This window comes from Euprymna scolopes, chromosome 16, assembly GCF_053919585.1.
Source record: "Euprymna scolopes isolate OS-2025 chromosome 16, ASM5391958v1, whole genome shotgun sequence".
Taxonomy (NCBI): domain Eukaryota; kingdom Metazoa; phylum Mollusca; class Cephalopoda; order Sepiida; family Sepiolidae; genus Euprymna; species Euprymna scolopes.
Window position 1 is genome coordinate 142,031,451 of NC_136497.1, and position 19,541 is coordinate 142,050,991.

A 19,541-nucleotide genomic window follows, 5' to 3' on the forward strand; every position below is an offset into this window, starting at 1 on the left:
CGCTACAAGCGCGAGGCAGGAGTGCAAAAGCCGAAACGGAACGAGATTTGCCACGAATGGTTTGTCTAAATCACTGCCCTATTTCAGACCCGGATTATGTCCCTTTGCGCTCCATTGGAGTTATTGATTCTATGTAAAACGAATAGGCACTGTTCGGTGAGTACCGATTTTATTTACGCATGCACACAGCTTAGACTCATCTATACATCCGCACACACACACACACACACACATACATACATACATACATACATACATACATACACACACACACCATTTTGTTTCGTTTCATGTCTTACCAACACGTAAGGATTTGCAGTCCAGCTCTATTGCACACAATTTTACGTTATGCATTGTCCGCCATCTAATTTTCTTTCCGTTTGCTGATGAAGAGGACGAACGATGATGTTTTTTGACAAATGGAAACATCTATTTTTCAATATATATATATATATATATATATATATATATACATATATATATATATATACATATATATATATATATATATATATATATATATATATAATCTAAAGAAAGTTTTGAGTAAAAACATGTAAAAATAAAGAATGCAGTTTAAATTCCCGGAAAAATAAATTTACCTATCGCAGACTCAGCACCTGCATAATCCGACTTCTAAAAAGTTTATAATTACAAAAGAAATTCAACTCAACAGCCCGAACTAAAATTGTTAAATAGAAATAGACATAGCACTTGCATAAGCCGATTTCCAAAAGTCTTCAATAATAAAAGAGAATTTAACTATATAAGGATGAGAAAAAAAAAATCTGAACTAAAACTTTTTAAATAGAAAACGGAGATCCTCGGCTTTAAAATACATGGCTCTTCAATGGAAAATACCACTTCTCCAATACGAAAAAGTAGAACAATACGGTTACTATTTTACTAATATATACAAAATTATATATATATATATATATATATATATATATATATATATGTATATATATATACACACACACACACACACACATATATATATATATATATATATATATATATATATATATATATATATATACCAGGTCTTTATGTGCTTCAGACTAAATATGCAACACAATATTAGCTACTTGTATTTTCTCTACCGCTCTCCCTCAAACCAAGACTGTACCCTAATAAACAAAGTATCAGACAGCCTAGATATAGCACTCTCCCTCGATACTAGCGCACAAATACATGTATTTGGTGACTTCAATGTCCACCACAGTAACTGGCTAGGATTCTCTAATCACACAGACGTAGCTGGTAGCGCAACACATAGCTTCTCTATATCCCATTCCCTATCTCAGTTGGTTACATTTCCGACACGTTTTCCAGACTAGCAAGATCAACATGCCTCACTTCTAGATCTCTTTCTGACAACGGTTCCTAATGACTGTACAACAAATGCCCACAGCCCACTCGGGAATGCTGATCACGCTGTGATAATTGTAGAAATCAGCCTAAATTCTCGCCCTAAAACTGAAGACCCACTACTCAAAACAACGAGGTATTACAAAAAGGCTGATTGGGAAGCCATCAGGGAGCTCATCAAAGATGTCCCATGGCAAAATATCTTTACTCTTCCAGCGGAACAGTGTGCAAATGAGACCACTGAATGGTTCAAAACTGCTATTGAAGCACATGTTCCCGCACGGAAATTCTATAGCAAGCCCCACTCCCCCCAATGGTTTACTTCTGCTTGTGCAGCTGCCATTTGTCAAAGACAGCATGCGTTCCGCAGATCCAACCGACATAAGTCCAGCTCAAATAAACAGAAGTTTCTAGAAGCTAGAAATAATTGTAAGAGAGTGATAGAGACAGCTAAGACAGATTACTCTGAAACCACCAGAAAGCGCATCGAAGCACAGAAATTAGGAACCCGGGATTTTTGGAAAATCTACAACAGCGTAGTAACTAATGGACAGTCAACTATTCCCCCACTATCAAACGATCATGAGGTTGCTTGCACGGCAACTGACAAGGCTAATCTGCTTGCCAGTCGGTTTGCCTCAAACTCCACACTGAACTCGGTACACCACTCACTCCCTGATTTTCCTCTGCGAACAGACGCCTCACCAGACGATTTGAATATCACCCCTTCTCAGGTACATGCTATTATAAAAAACCTAGACACCTCAAAAGCGTGTGAACCAGATCTCATCCCGGCTGTGCTATTAAAAAAATGCTCTGCCGAGGTTGCTCCAGTTCTGTCCAAACTTTACAATAAATGCCTTAACGAATCTTGTTTTCCCGACTGCTGGAAAACCGCCTCTGTGGTACCAGTCTTCAAGAACTCTGGTGAAAGAACTGACCCACTAAATTATCGCCCCATTAGCCTCCTCCCGCTTTTCGCCAAAATATTTGAGTCCTTAGTTAATCAAGCCCTAGTCCAGCATCTAACAGCTGCTAAACTCCTGACTGACAAACATTATGGATTCAGGCAAGCCCGTTCAACAGCAGATATCTTAACTGTAGTTTCTGAACGTATATACCGTTCATTGGATAAAACAGGGGAGGGTAGAGCGGTGGCCCTTGATATATCTAAGGCTTTTGACAGGGTATGGCACGATGGTCTTCTAAGGAAAATTAGATCATATGGAATCACTGGAAGAATACAAAATGTAATTAAATCCTTCTTAAGTAATAGAAAAATCCAAGTTGTCCTCGACGGTCGTACATCCAAACAATATGACATAAATGCGGGAGCACCTCAGGGGTCCATCCTTGGACCTCTATTATTCCTGATATTCATAAACGACCTCCCTGATGAAATTGTTTCGGAGATGGGTATATTTGCCGATGACACCACTCTCTATAACAGATATGCGGGGAAAACAAATGAACACCTATCCAGGGAAATGGCAGAAACACTAGATGATGACCTCCAATCCGTAGTGGAATGGGGACAAAAATGGTTGGTCACATTCAATGCTGCTAAGACTAAGCTTGTTTCCTTCAATAACTACAAGAAACCTTCTCTACCACTAATAGCAATGGCCAAGAACACATTACCTGAAAGTACTTCTTTTAAACTCCTCGGCCTAACGTTTACAGGGAATATGAACTGGAATAGATACATTGAGAGCATTGCCAAGGCTGCTGCAAGGAAGGTGGGCTCCCTCTACCGTGCTAGAAAACTACTTACGCCTGACAGTATCCTATACCTCTATAAGGCAACCATTCGCCCATGTATGGAGTACTGTTGTCACATCTGGGCTGGTGCATCTGCTTCTTGTCTCTCGCTCCTGGACAGGCTTCAAAAGAGAGTCGCCAACCTGATAGGTCCTGAACTGTCATCTAGGCTTCAGCCTCTGTCCCATCGACGAGATGTTGCATCCCTCTGCCTGTTCTACAAATACTTCAATGGTGAATGCTCTGACGAACTGCAAACACTTGTACCTCCCCGACGTAACTATCCCCGACAAACCCGACAAGCTACTAAGTCTCATCCCTTTACAGTAGAGATCCCTAGGTGCAAGAAAGCCTTTTACTCCAATAGTTTCTTCCCCAGAACTGCTGGTCTTTGGAACTCCCTTCCGGTATTTTGCTTTCCCAACTGCAACGATATGCAGAAGTTCATGTTTAATGTCAACAAACATCTTTCTACTCATCTCCCTTCATAATGACCCCGCTAATTAAGTCCCTGATAGTAGCCCCCTGCTTCAAAGTGGCGCTGTGCCTTGTTTGGGGTGAAAATTGAATAAATATATATATATATATATATATATATATATATATATATATATAATTATAAAACTCAAAATGCCTTGTAACGGGTTTTGTAACCCAACATCCGGTTTACGACTTCCGGTTGCACATGCGTACATAAACATAAACCCATAACAACGTAAACAAATAAACACAAATTTCTGGACCGGTTTCGTTCGAACAAACAGACGTCCTTAGAAAAGCGAATATCTTAAATTTTTTGAACTTCAAAATATGAGAAGCAAATGCAAAACGTGATTACAAATAATACGTATAATCATCGACCTGTTTCATATATACGATATATATCATAATAAATAATGAACGTGACAATAAAACGTATTGTTTTACTGTGTACGTTTTCAGCGTTCCAATTTTTTTTTCGCGTTAATTTATCCAAATAAACAATTGTTAATACTTTCTGCGTTTTATTTACATCGGTCATTTCCGTATTTACGTTTAAGTTATTTTAACGCAATTTTATTACAAATAAATCTACTTTAACCCGTTGACAACCATAAGATCATTTTATAACGGCGACTTCATTATTTTTTCATTTATTCTCCATTTTTCAATACACCTTTCTTAAAAACACTCATACACTTTCTTCTACACTACGAACATAAATAAATAATCCCGAATATAAGTTTTTTTTTAATTGCGTTACAAATAAATAATCAACGGGACAATAAAACTTATTGTTTTACTGTGTACGTTTTCAGCGTCCCAATTCCGCGTTTTAATTATAAATATATTTAAATTTGAATTAGATTTTAAGTATTATCGTATCTGTTCAATACACATTTACCTGTAAGTATGACAAATCACTTATAATTCAATGGCTGTAAGTTTTGTTTGTTTTTTTTAAATAAACAATTATAAACAGACTTACAGAAATCTATCTATATTTTCTTTTTATTTAAATATACTTTCATAGAAATGTTTCTGTTATGTCACAAAAAAACTATTTTCTTTACGTCACAAGTGTCACGCTCATACATTAATTCCATAGCTTATATAACATACTGACCCAACGGGCCACGGGTAGTCTAGTATATATGTATTAGTTTATATCGATTTTGGAATGGTAACAGCGAGGGCGGTGAAAGTTGCAAATTACCAGAAAAAAAAACGCATAATATATTTTCCCTTAAATTTTGTCGATATTTGAGGAAATGACTTTAAATTGGAAATAATTTATGATTCTACTAAGATAACGGTGTTACCGAACGATATAAGCCAGTAAAATAGAGACGAAGCATTAATGCAAATAAATTCAATAAATTTATATAAGGCTATATTTTTATGGGAAATATTTATGCTGTTCTTTCAATAAATCGAGTAATGGTTAATTAAAAAAAAAAATGACGTACGATAAAATATTAATTTTAAAATACAAATTTAAATTTAAGAATCTGGTCATCCGTGAAACGTAATTATCTCCCTTTAATCCTATTTTTATAGTTAAATATTAAAAATTACAACACGCCATTCAATATATTTCATTGTTAAATTAATGTAAACTTATTTTTTGTATATGTACATATTTAATAGTAACTTGGAAGTTGTTTTTAAGTCAACAAATATCCAGAGGTTCTCTTTCGGTTTTAATTACATTAAAAACCGACTTTATACCTGACTTTACCTACATAAAAACCTGACCTTGTCTAAGTTTAACCTCGTTGGGAATCAATTAAATTGTGATTGAATTGATTTAAAAAAAAAAAGAGATAATTTTTTATTTAAAAGTTATTGTTTTCATTCTTTGAAATTCAAAGTTCTGTCTTCGGCCAATGAAAAAATGATCCTTCCTGACTAAAGCAATTTTTATTTTTTTCCCCCAATGCAGTGACTCGGCCTTTTCTGCACATGAAAAACTATCCTAGTCTAAGTTTAACCTCTAAGGCAAGCAAGTAAATAGTGATTAAATTATTTAAAAAAAAAAAGGTTTTAAATTTTTATTTAAAAGTTATTGCTTTTTATTCTGAAATTTTGCACGGATTTATTATGTACTAGCGAGAGGTACCCGGCGTAGCCCGGGTGTTTGGAGGTGTGTGTGTGGAAACTCCGGGGGTGGATGGGGGTTAAAAATGTTTTGGTAGGTAAGTATGAGGGTCTAACCCGAACCCTTGAGGCAAAGTTGTAAATTAAAGTGTGAAAAAAAAATACGTGCGACGTTAACGATTGCCCCACCGCGAGATGCTAACAGAAACACGTTTGAATTTATTTAATTACTTGGATTTGGCAGGTGCCCGTTTTAATGAGTTAATGAGGTCAAGTTTTACTGCGGGATAGTGTTTCATTTACTGTGGGAACGCTTCCCAAGATGTTATAGGAAAAAGACTAACCCACATGCGGCGAGCGACAAATGTTGAACATTTATCTTCCCAAAGTCGAGCAAATTAAATAGACAGGCGAGCTTCGTTGTTAACTGTGAGATATTACGATTTATATGTGATATAAAAGTTTTAAAAAGTTGTGAAGCGAGCGACCGCTTCTCTGAAAAAAGCCTTTTGTAGACATACAGAAAACGCGAACACACATACATACATTTTCGCTTTTATATTTATAGATATTGTAGAAAAATCTATTTTTTATTATTAGAAAATTATTAATTAAAAATATTACATAATTAATAAAAATTAATTAATGGTAATTTCTATTTAATTTTTTACTAACATGTCACACTTACTGACATCATAAACTGCTCCAATATAAAGATTGATAAACTGATTACTTAATTGTTTTCCTATTTTATTTTCCATTTATAATTTTTATTAAATTTGTATAAGGTCTAATAACATACATTAGCTTTGGCCATCGGATTAATGTGCTTATGGGCAGGAGGTGTTTATCCACAAAAATTTCTGGCAAACTGCACAGCCTCCTAAGATTCACAATTGAAGTATATGCAGTTAACTGGTTTGCAAAAAAAGGGATAAGTCCCATAATCAAACAATTGTATATTTTTAATCTGATCAATATGATTATGAAACAGCCATCTGTTCAGTTCAACATATTACTTTAAAAAATTTACAGCATATTATTTTGCTTTACTGCTTGAAAATGTATTGTATGCTGTGGAAAATTCAGATGAGCTAGCAGTGAGGGAAGACGGAATAAAAAAAATGTTGTCCGTAAGGTCGATCGATCGATGCCTCCGTTCAGTCTCGAAAAACAAAGGATACCCCCTATAGAGGCAGTTGCGCGTGTAATTGTGAAGCAAGTCGCGCAAACCCTAGCCACACCTCTCCTGAATCGACACTGTTTGGGTCCAGTGGCAAGGAGAAGACCAGGATGACTGGAATCAATGCCGAATCAAGCAGAGAGTACACACAGCACCTAGAAGTCCCAAATGGTCACTCATTTAGTACTGACGGGGCTCAACGTTGCTTAACTTCGGTGATCCAGCGAGAACCGGTGTGTCAACGTTATTATGCCGTAAGGTAAGTAATGATTTATGTATATAATATTGATTAAATTACTTATGCCGATTTATTGAGTTATTTTAAATTTCTTTTTTGAATTTCATCATAAACATCAAAAAAGATAAGCATACGTTTTTAAGTATGCACAATAAAATAATTTTTAGATTCTTTCACGGGTGAAGAGCCAGACAAGAAAGAGTTTTTTTTTAATAACACAAATCAACTTTAATGCCAATCATTGGTCTGATTTATTTGACCTTTAATAGAGTAAAGTTTGCGAACCAGCATTTACAGAAACATTTCCTGAAAATTTTGGATTCACTTATGAATGGAACGAAGTTGAAGTTACCAGATTTGCCCCCAATTTCTTAAAGTGGTGAAAGGACAGTTATATTATCTACCACAGATTCTGAATCAGTTCATGGGTTTTAAGCAAGACACAAGTATATAATTACAAAGGTGTTGTGTCGTCAAGTAAGACATTCTTTAGTTTTTAAGGGTTCTTATGTACAGCAATTTAATGCAATAAGTTAATCAAAAGAGTTTTTTTTTGTTGTAGTTTGTTGTTTTTTTTTGTTGCTTTTTTGGTTTTTTTTTGTCTGTTTTTTTTGTTTGTGTTTTTTTTGGGGGGGTTATTTTTTTGAGTTTTGGGTTTTTTTTTTTTTGTTTATAGCAAAATAAATCACCTGTTCTTTCAATCTTTTAAATCTTTTAAAATGTTTCAATTTAATTAAGACGAATGTCGGAGTTGTCGGTGATAATGTGGGGGTAGATTTTCTTTTTAATTCTAGTTATCTTTATCAGTTTTACTTTATTCATTTTGTTTTAATGAAAAAACATATTATTTTTGGCTTAAAAACTGAAATTAATAATTTGTCTAACCAATTTATAAGATAACTATATAAAAAAACAAAGATTTTCAATTCGTCTATGTAGATGATCTGTCATGCCATATCCTCAAACAAGTTAGAGATCTATTGTTTTGTATTTTAAGCTCCCCCCCTCTTTGGGTAGAGCACTGTTGTAAATAATCTCACCCGCTACTTAATTGTCTGGAAAAATCGAGACTCGCTATTTGTTTGTAAACAAGCGGTTTGAGCACTATAAAAGGTGGTGGACGTATGTTTGTTTAAGATGGACATTTTTAGAGGTCATTTACGGGCGCCACTCCCGTGGGTCGATGGGTAGAACTGTCGACTGTCAATGCTATGGTTTTAGGTTCAAGTCTCGGATTGGGAGAGGTGCTAGTTTAGTCGCACTGATGAGTTGTGATACAACGAAACAATCGTGTATGTAGATGACAACAAATATAAGTATAATATATATTAGGGTAAGCCGACTTAATATTTTTTAAGCAACTTGACTAGAGTGTGTGTAAGAAAACAGTTCTTAACCTTTATACGCACCGTATTTTTAATCTACAGGCTTGAAATTGTGTATATTGGGTATTCAGACATGTGGAAAAATTTTTAATCAGTTTACATTCGGAAAAAAGGTGCTAAGAAAAATTGGAAAAATTGGTACTTGGGTGTAATCGGACTTTTATTTGTTTGTAAAGTGTTTCGCGAGATTTAAAAAAAAACTTTTAAAATCGCGGCAAGTTTGTCTAATGGTTATCGTATTGAATTACTGTCTTTAGGTTTTGGTTTCGATCTCAGCTCGAGTATTTTTTTTTTTTTACTTACAAGAAATGAACTGTTTTTTAAAAAAAAAACATAATACTCGCATGTACATGTCTCAGTTTCTTTCTGTTTTTTACTTAATTTTTTTAAAAGGAATTTAATGTTACGTTTAATGCTGGACAACGCCGGGTACACCTTCTAGTACTTATATATAAATATACAGTCGAAATTAAATGATGTAAATTAGAATTTACAATATTTATTAATCTTTTGTATTTCCTGTTTTATAAACAATAAATTCCGTTCGTATATCTCAGATCACTGACAAACACATAGAAACGAACTGACAAACACACAATTATCTTTTATATATATGTAAATATTCATATTAATATTTGTGTATGACCTTTTTTTAAATAAGGATATCTTTGTTTTTTTTGCATTTTTTTCAAAACGAAAATAGCCGAACATGTCTTACTCACTCTATTGCACAACGCTATATACTCTTTGAATAGCCAACGGCCTTCTTTGTTCTGGAATAAAACAAATACATTTTTTTAACATTACAAAAACAAGTACGCCTTTAAATATTGTACCGTCATTTTCTTTAAATTATTCACGTCGAGGAAGTCTTGAAATAAAGACGAAACCTTGATGAACATAAAATTTGGTTTGTTCCTTTTCCACCTCTCTGTCGCGTTGGAATACAATTTCCATAACTTTCATATATATATATATATATATATATATATATATATATATATATATATATATATATATATTTGGTAAAACTGGATTTGCGTTTGTGGATTTTCATATACATAGCTGAACAAGCAAAAAGCGATCAAAATTTAAAACCTAAAAATTGAAACTCCTCCCCCCTCCTCTCCTTACCTCCTTCTCTTTTTTCTTTATCATCCTCTCTCCACCTCCCCCTCCCTATATCAATATATCTCCACTCACGCCTACCTGAATCTGCTACTCCCCAATACACACTACAATCTAATGTATTTTAACCCTCAAAACTTAAATATTGTCGATACCTGTCTCCCTCCCCCATATTATCTCTTACCCACCTTTTTTCTCGTATTTTCTCTAAAACACTTCTTCCAAATACTAACAACCATTTCTGTAAGGTCTGACGAATCTGCTGAATCGTAAACATGGTCCAACATTTGAAACATATGTTACCAAACAGATAAAACGGTAATAAAAAAATAAATAAAAAACATATATATGTGTGTGTGTGTGTGTGTGTGTGTGTGTGTGTGTGTGTGTGTGTGTGTGTGTGTGTGTGTGTGTGTGTATTTTATGGAAATTGTGTTTATTCAGTTATATTTCACCTGTTATTTATACCAGTTGGGAAACTCAATGCAACTACAGAGCATATCCAGGTAGATTACAAAAGTCTATATTCCAAATTTCAAGATTTTGATCATCTTACCATTTATTTCTTTGTGCATTTCAACGTACTTAAAAAATAAACGGAAAGATAGTCAACATCTTGAAATTTAGAATATAGATGTTCGTCATTTATATATATATATATATATATATATATATATATATATATATATATATATAGTGGATAAATGGCAAAAGTCTATATTCCAAAGTTCATGATGTTGATCATCTTATAATTTATTCCTTTCATTCAGTTGACATTTACAATTCTTGACAATATCTGTTTCATAGCGCAAAATCAATCACTTAATTATTATATCAATCAGTGAACCTATTAGGCCTTTTACTCATCAGAAGAAATAGCAACAATCAATCCGTCGAACGGAAAAAAAATTGTTAATGTCAATTGAATTAAAGGAATAAATAATAAGATGGTCAACGTCATGAATTCTGGAATGTAGTCTTTTGTCATTTATTCATTAAATTGCTCTGTAATTACATTGGGCTTCTTAAATAACGATTAGTATATATTATAAGAAAATGCATTTTCACAGGTATATATATATATTCCTACATATATACAGAGAAAGGGGAAGAGGTAGATAGATAGATAGAAAGAAATGTTGTGCATTATGTTATGCACGACGGTCCAACTAAAGGTTTCAAACATTTGATATGGTATTATACACTTTCGTCTGATATGTAAACGCACCGATATAAAATTAGAATTGTATACGTAGAGAGGAGGAAATGAACTGAGGGAAAGAGAGGACAAAGCAAAGAAAAAAGCCATGGTAAGCAGAGAGGACGAAATGTCCGAACGCTAATTGTAAATATCAAGAGAAATCTATTCGTATAAAATCCACTCAAAAAGTAATCATTTTTTTTGCTTAAATAAGACAAGCCGATAATTAAATAAAAAATAATGAAAAAACCGTCAAATTTATTCACAAATCGATAAATAAACAAATCATCCAATTAGAACCTAATATCAAGAGGCCTACAAGTTGTTTAAAAAAGCAACAATTAACAAAGGAATTTAATTGTCAATTGTGTTCGCCTGCATCCGTGCTAAGTTTGTTCATATCAGCTACTGGTAACTAAAAAGTTACAGTGCTGAGTTTTTTTACATCTGGATGCTGACACGGAATAATACAAGCCAGGTATACAAGGTGGCTTAGATAAGTTTCCAGAATTGTTTCGTATGGGGATTTTTATGTATATTGCACACATGAACTCTAATCCCCTTCGAAGTGATTTCCTCCGTTAGCAATGCACTTGATGTATCGTCCCAGCTACATCTGGAAAGCTCCATAGAAGTCCTCTTGTTTGAGCGTGTCTATTACCCTCGTCACAGCCTCTTTCATCGCCTCAATTGTCTAATAACGACAGCCTCTGAAGTTTTTCTTCGGTTTAGAGAATAACCAAAAGTCACAGAGACCAATCAGCTAACAGGGCACATTGATTCATCTACTACCTAAAAGTCTTAAGGGAACGTGAGCAGTCAGATCCGGACCGCCAGCGGCTTTATATAAGTAGAGAATTGCGTCAGCAGTGAGATGTCTTCTGGAGCGGTAGAAGGATCCCACTGCTGTGCTGTTTTTAGTGTTGCACAATGTTATATTTGGTGTTGGATCCATGGACAAATAAATGATTTTCTGTGTTCGTTTCTTTAATATGTATTTATGTAATAAAATATATAATTAGATTCTAACAGGAAGGATTATTTTAAACAACTTATCAGTTGGTCAGTGCTAAAATGAGTGGCCATTTTGGCATATTAGATGACGTATGTGTTTTCCGTTTAACTTAGCATCGATTCAACTCGCTCTAAACTCTTTATCGCTGGAATCCAGCAGCATTTTATCAGAAACGAAGCTGTGGATTACGCAACATTTGTTTCTGTATTAAACCCACAAGTATATTTTGAATGGGTATCCACTGTATCTCAAGACTGAACGGTGGCGATGATGATGATGATGATGATGATGATGATGATGATGATGATGATGATGATGATGGTGACGTTAGTGACGACGATGATGATGGTGGTGGTGATAGTGGCGATGATGATGATGACGAGGTGGTAGTGATGCTGGTGGTGGTGATTTATCTACTCCAGCTTCACTCACTTTTTATAGCTTCGTTTTCGCATCATTTTCATTTTTTTTTTCGTTTAAAGTGTTTTATCCAATACGTCGTATATTTATTTATTTAAGGTTGATAGTGCAATTCTCAATGAGGGCGACCGTAAAATACAACTGCGAATTACTTAGGACTTCTATCCAGTCATATCTGAAGGAACGAGAGCAAGCTACCCCATCAAGTAAACAAAGGATTTCGTTCGAAATTCCATTTAGATTCCCGAGTTCGACAGAAACATTCTCAGGGTCGACAAGATACACCTGAAGAAGGTCAGGGGTTACATTGACCAAAATGTAAAAGTGACACGCAAGATGAGAACATTTGTCCGAAGAATCCAAATATTACGAATAACTAATTCTTATGTCAAATACAACGAAACGTTAAGTTCCAGGAACTACTATGACAGAAGAAATAATATGGAGCCTAATTCATAGCGAATGAATCGAAACAAATAATTGAACAGAAGAATCGGTATGCTGCAAAGACATTTTAAATCAACAAGGTGACCTGTATTGCAACAAACATCAACAAAACCGGTGAGGAATACTTCCGGTTCAATAAAGCACTCCAACGTAGCAGGGCAGATTTTATGCGAGGATCACTTAAAACTAATGATAATGGAATCTCTATTTAATAGCGATGTTGAGTCACGCAGTGCCCTGATAAAAAGGAATTGGTATCCATACATATACCGTATAATCACTTGGACATATCGTGTTGTATAGAGCTCGCTGAGAAACAAGGCAGACTCGTGAGGAAACATCAGACACCTGGAATAAAAATGTATAAAAAAAATAAACGGTTGTAATGTGATCAAGATTCCAGTATGTTCCATTGTATATTGTAAACTGTCTTATGTGTATATTTCATCTCAAACCCAACAGTTGTGATCGATACCGAAAATGCGCCGGTCGATATAAAGAAAGGTATGAACTCTTCTCTCTTGTATTCCATCTTTTTTGATACAATAATCGGTTCTCTTTAAATCACTTAAGTTAAGCTACGTTGGTTCAGGTCAGTATCAGATGGGTGACAATCTCATTTGAGCAACCTGTTTCCCATAGAAGAGACGTAGCGAGCCTGTCATTGTTCTATCGTTATTTCCATGGCAGGTGCTCGTCTAAGCTCCATTCTCTGGTCTCCCCTCGCCAATCATTCTCAAAAAACACCCGACTAGCGTAAACCACCGTTAATAATTTTCCCCACTCCCTATCTGTACCTAAATCAAAACGTAGATACCATGAACAAAGCTTCTTTCTTAGAACTGCACGCCTGTGGAACTCTGTTCCCCTTGCCTGTTTCCCTCCCGACTTCAACCTGTATGTCTTCAAGTTCAACACAAACAAATTCCTGATGAACCGCCCCCCCTAAGTAATGACACCTTACCAGTTCTCCAATACTATTACTACACTATCCCTTTGATTACTGTACACACAATAACCCTTATCCCCGAGTGGTCATTGGGCCTTGATAAGTGGTGAACTCCATGTAAAAAAAAATAAGATACACACAAGAACGCTTGAGGGTGCCTCAGAAATCAGATCAGTCTTAGTGCGTGTACACTGATACTAGTTGTGCCGAATCTTCGTGTTGGGATGCTCAAAATTGGTAGTTCCATCCTCCTCAGCCCTCCCCGTCTATCTTGTGTTGTCTTAGCTAAGGCTTATGAGATTGACCGGCAGGGTGGAATGTTTATAAGGTTTCAGGTCAATTCTGTTGTTTTATTTCATATTATAACACATTTTTGGTGCCCAAGGTTTCTAAATTGATTTAGACTAATTCTCGAGTGCTGATTCTGAAAATTATATTAAGTTTTTCTCGCCAGATCAAGTTCTTGAGATATTTGCTAATTTATACCTTTTTATCTTGAAATTAGGTGTTCTGCCTTCCTGCTTTAAGCCATTATCTCCCTTGAAGTTACTCTTAACTAAAAAAGTTACTTTCTTCCTAATTTCCTCTTTCGGTTGGTCTTTACTTCCTTTTTGCAACCACTGGCGATACAACAATCCTCTTTCTTCTTTATCCACTCCCATCCTCAGAATTAACAGTATGTTTAACATTTTTTCCTCTGAACAGTGTGTGGGGACAGGATGGTCTGTTTATGTAATTGTGATCCCGATCCGCCATGTGTTGTTAATGAATGGTATGTGATCAAAAAACAAAGATCGCATAAGGAAGAGACGAAACATATATATATTAGTGAATGAATGTAGATTTATTTACATAAAAATACATGAGAAGGAATAAAGATATAGATAGTAAAACTTAATTGAGAAGAAAGTAACGGTACTTACGGTTAGTATTTGATAATAGACTGACAAGTTAGACAAGAGAGCTGGTTGGATGGGCATGCCAACTGGAGCGCATTATTGTCACATCTCTATTTGTTTACAGTTCGCCGAGAAAGAGGTAGAAATATACAAAACAGGAAGTGACGTGGTTGTGTCGCTCTCTGGTTACCAGAGTTAAAGGGCGATAATCGAGTTAGCCTTGGAATTCCAATTCCCACAAGTGTGTGTGTTTACTTTGTCCTGCAATGGTCAAAGACTCTTTATCTGAAAGTACATCTTTTAAACTCCTCGGCCTAACGTTCATAGGAAACATGAGTTGAAACAATTACATTGAAGTTATTGACAGGACAGCTGCGAAGAATGTGGGTTCTCTCTACCGTGCATGAAAGCTACTAACGCCCGAAAGTATCCGGTACCTCTATAAGGCAAACATTCGCCCATGTATGGAGTATTGCTGTCATATTTGGGCTGCTGCATCTGCCACTAATCTCTCGCTCCTAGACAAGGTTCAAAAGAGAGTCGCCAATCTGATAGATCCTGAACTGTCATCTAAATTTCAGCCTCTGTTTCATCGACGAAATGCTGATTCTCTCTGCTTGTTCTACAAATACTTTAACGGTGAATGCTCTGACGAACTGCAAGCACTTGTGCCCCCTCGACGGAAAGATTCCCGACAAACCCGACAAGCAGCTAAATCCCACCCATTCACGGTAGAGATCCCTAGATGTAAGAGAGCCTACTCCAATAGTGTCTTCCCAAGAACAGCTAGACTTTGAAATTCCCTTCCAGGTCCCTGCTTCTCAAACTGTACTGACATGCAGAAGTTCAAGTGTAACGTGAACCGACATATTGCTGCCCAACTCCCTACACAGTACCCCTGATGTTGTGTCCCTGATAGTAGCCCCTTGTAGCACAGTGGCAATGTGCCTTGTTTGGGGTGAAAATGTAATAAAAACAAAAGTGACATTTCGTGCTCTATTTCTTTATGAACTTATTCAATCTTTCTATTTCTCTTGTTATTGTTTTTACTTTCTCATCATATTTCTCTCTGTCAGGTTTTACTTCTTCTCTTTAAATATCCCTGTTGATTATGTACGAGTCTTCAGAAGCGTTATTTTTTACAATAGTTAATCTAACTATGAAGTGTAGGTGCGTGTGACGACGGTACATTAGGCGTGTTTCTATATACGTTATCGCTTTAAAATTACAATTTATATTGTTATTGTGACGTATGTTAATTGATTATGACATTACAAACCTTAAAGTAAAAGTCAAATTTGCCATACAATGAGGTATGTAGTTGGTAAGAAGTGGACACTGAGTAGTAAATAGGCCTACCGATTGTGACATGCTTTTGTTGTTATTGAGTTAAAGTAAGCTTTAATCTGTTTATATTAGGAATTTATTTGTAAGTCAGACAGAAAATAATTAAACTGCATTATTTTACTTTCATTGCAGATTTTAGAGCAAAAATTAAGCCTGGCTACATCATCTCCTAGGCAACGGTGTTACAACAATCCAAATGTGTTTTGCTATATTTATCGGAAATATACGTCTATCGAGGGATTGCAAAGTTGTTGAACTCTCTTTTTGCTCACACTTTACTCTCTATCTACAGCCTTGGTCTTTTCAAAGATAAGGTTTCGCCTGTTCTTGCAACAATCAGCTTTCAATCTTATTACTTCCTTACATCAAGTGGCTTCATGCCTTGTCTCTAGCGATTTCTATAAAAATGTAGAAGTATTGTTGTTGTTTTAGTCGTTGTTGTAGGTGGTGGTGATGAGTTAGACATTTTCTATATTACTCGGCATTGCTTGGTCTACATAGAGTCTTCCTCGTTGGCCGCATTTATTCATTTATCTTCAGGGTGGCGGGTGTTACCCCCCTCCCCTCCCCCTTTCTATATAGATTTTCTCTGGGTCTATTTTATTCTTCCTCTCTTTGCCTCTCCATCTTCCGATATCCTTGATTCACTCTAATATTTCCCTTATCTTTCTCTAACTTTCGCCCTCTCGCTCAACTTCCCCTCCAAACTCTTTCTCTCTCTTTCTCTCTCTCTCTCTCTTTCTCTCTCTACTATTACTCTCTTTATAAACTCTATCTTTTTCTCCTTAAACAGTTAGCTTTTCTATCTCTCTTTAAGTTCCCCTTTTAATCTCTATAGTTCATTTTCTTTCCATTCTTTTTCTCTCTCTTTCTTCTCCTTATCTCTCTCTCATCACACACACACACACACATACACACATACACACACATACACACTATATTCGTTTCATTCATGCCCCCCTTCAATCTCGCGAGATTTTAGTCGTAAAGATTTCAGTAATGTTTCCGTTTTATTTTTTCTTCTCAGTACACATCATCACTTCCGGTTCGTACAACCACCATGTTTAATTACACGCTTCGCTAAACGCACGCTCACGCGTACACACTCGCCTGACCAAAACAAACGAAAAACTGACGCATAGAAACATAACTACACACGTACACACAGACGCACGCACACACACATACAAATAAACAATCTGCTGCCACCAACGCTTACACTAATGCACATAGGTTCTATAGCTAGAAAAACGATAATTACACATTAAATCTAATATATAAAAAGAGAAATAAAAAAACACACAAACACGAAAAAGGCACGTATTACTTTTACAAAAACATCACAGAAAAAAATAAATATCATACAAAGAAGCGATATCGATATTTTGAAAGATTTCGTCACTCATTCCTCGTTTTTATACGTACTAACCGACCAACACGACATTACCAAACATCAACATCAATATTTAGGCTAATAGGAGCTATGTAAATTCCACAGATTTATGCGCTTTTTTGTCTTGTTTTGTTTTTTGTTTTTTTACAAAGAAGTCACCCGAGGCCACTCGAGGATAAAGGTTAATAAGTGCACAGTAGTCAAAGGGAAACTTGTTTACATTGGACTTGAAGACAACCAAATTCTAGTCAGTTGAAAAGTAGGAAAACGGAACAAAGTTCCACAAGACTTGAAGCCGTTGTTTGCATGGAATAATTTCATTTTTAATTTCTTCCCTAGAACTAGGTATGATAGATTGTTGAATCTAAAAAACTGACTTAAAACTGAACTTACAAAAAAAAAAAAAGAGGATAGAGAAATAACTATATAAAAGAAAATCATATCTCTCCATCCCTTATGGTAATTATTTTTCATCATTTCACTGATTTGATGTGAATTAAATCACTTTTAATCCTCGTCACCATTCGCTATGATTTCATGCTCACATCCTGTGATGTGTTAGGAAAATTCTTGGTTCTAAGAAAGAAGCTTTGTTAATCGAATCGACGGATAGGTTAAAGCATAGATAAACTGTGGGGAAAATTATTGATAGTGGTTTCAGCTAGATGAGTGTTTTTCGTGAAAGTCGGGCCAGGAGGGTACCATAGATTGGGGCTCAGTCGAGCAGTTGCCATGAAAATAACGATAAAGAAGAGAGGGGTTCGTAACGTCTCTTCTGTGCGAAAGGGCTTGCAGGTAGGTGAAAAGACTACGAAGTCTATTTTGGACCCTATCAAGGCAAGATAAGCTGCTTCTAGGAGCTCCGTCCCAGATGTGGCAACAGTACTACATTTTTGGACGTGCTTGGATCTTATATAAGTAGAGAATTGCATAAGCAGTGAGATATCTACTGAAGCGGTAGCAGTGTCAGAAATTTCGTGAAAATAGTGAATAATTCCACCCCATCTTTCCAAGCTTATAACTCCTCGAAAAATGTAATTCAAGCCCTAATTTTTTTTTTTCAATTAAAGGAGTAAGGACCAAGGTTTTATTTTAAAAAAAAACAAAACAAAACAATGTGTTTTTTTTTTTAAAAAGGTTTTAAACTTCGGACTTTACAGGTAAATTTCTAAAAAAGCGATTTTTTTTTTTGTTTTAAATTTGAATATATTATTTATTGACCTTTTCTCTTCAATTTGTGATATATAAAACTATTAACCATAAATTAATTATTTACTTTTTAAGAGAAAGTTGAAAATGGGTGACACTTGGGGGGGCGTGAATTTAAAAAAAAAACGTTTGTCTAAAATATTATATTCGGCTTATTGGAAAGAACATAAAATTTCACATTGACCCTGAAAATATCGTAAAAATAGAATCAATAGAAAAATTTTGATAGATTTTAAAAATTTAAAAATTTAAAAATATTGAATTTAAAAATTGAAAAATATTGAGTTCGGAAAATTCATTACTGTTTTAAAAAAAAAAAAATATTTTTATTACTTTTAAAACAACTGTAATAGTTTATTTTGGAAGTATAATCCATAAAGAAAATAAATAACCCACTTTTAACAGAGAAATTACGAGATTTTTATATTGTATTCGCAGTTTCGTGTTAGGGGTGTCAAAAATTCCTACAAAAATTCTGATACTGCTACTGAAGCGGTAGAACAATCTCACATTTTTCCAGCAACCTTAGCAACGGATTTGATGCACGGGTTCCATCTCAGTTCAGTTCCAAAAAACATCACATGATTACATTCTTAGTGATTGGGCGATACTATGTTTATAAAAAAAGGGTTATAAATGTAAAAACTAATTATAATGCAGATAAGTTAGACTTCTTAGAGTGGACACCTTTTTTGGAGCGTGTCGGGTACATCCGCTTCACCTCTCCAAAATTACTGAGGAAAGCTCCCAGCAGTTCTGTGCGTAGATCAGCAGGAGCATTGAATATTTGTACTCGGATTCTTCTCCTGCCCCGATACTCTGGCAGTAACTTGATACCTTCATCCTTGTTGGGGAGCAGTACGTCCCACATCGCGAAGCTCCTCTGGTGTATATACTTGGCGGGTATATTCAGTTTCTGGAGGAGCTCTGCTATTTCCTCTTTTTTCATCCCCTTGAGCTTATTTGCCCGGATATCCGAAGTGATGAAGGGCAGGATCTTGTCCCCCATCGC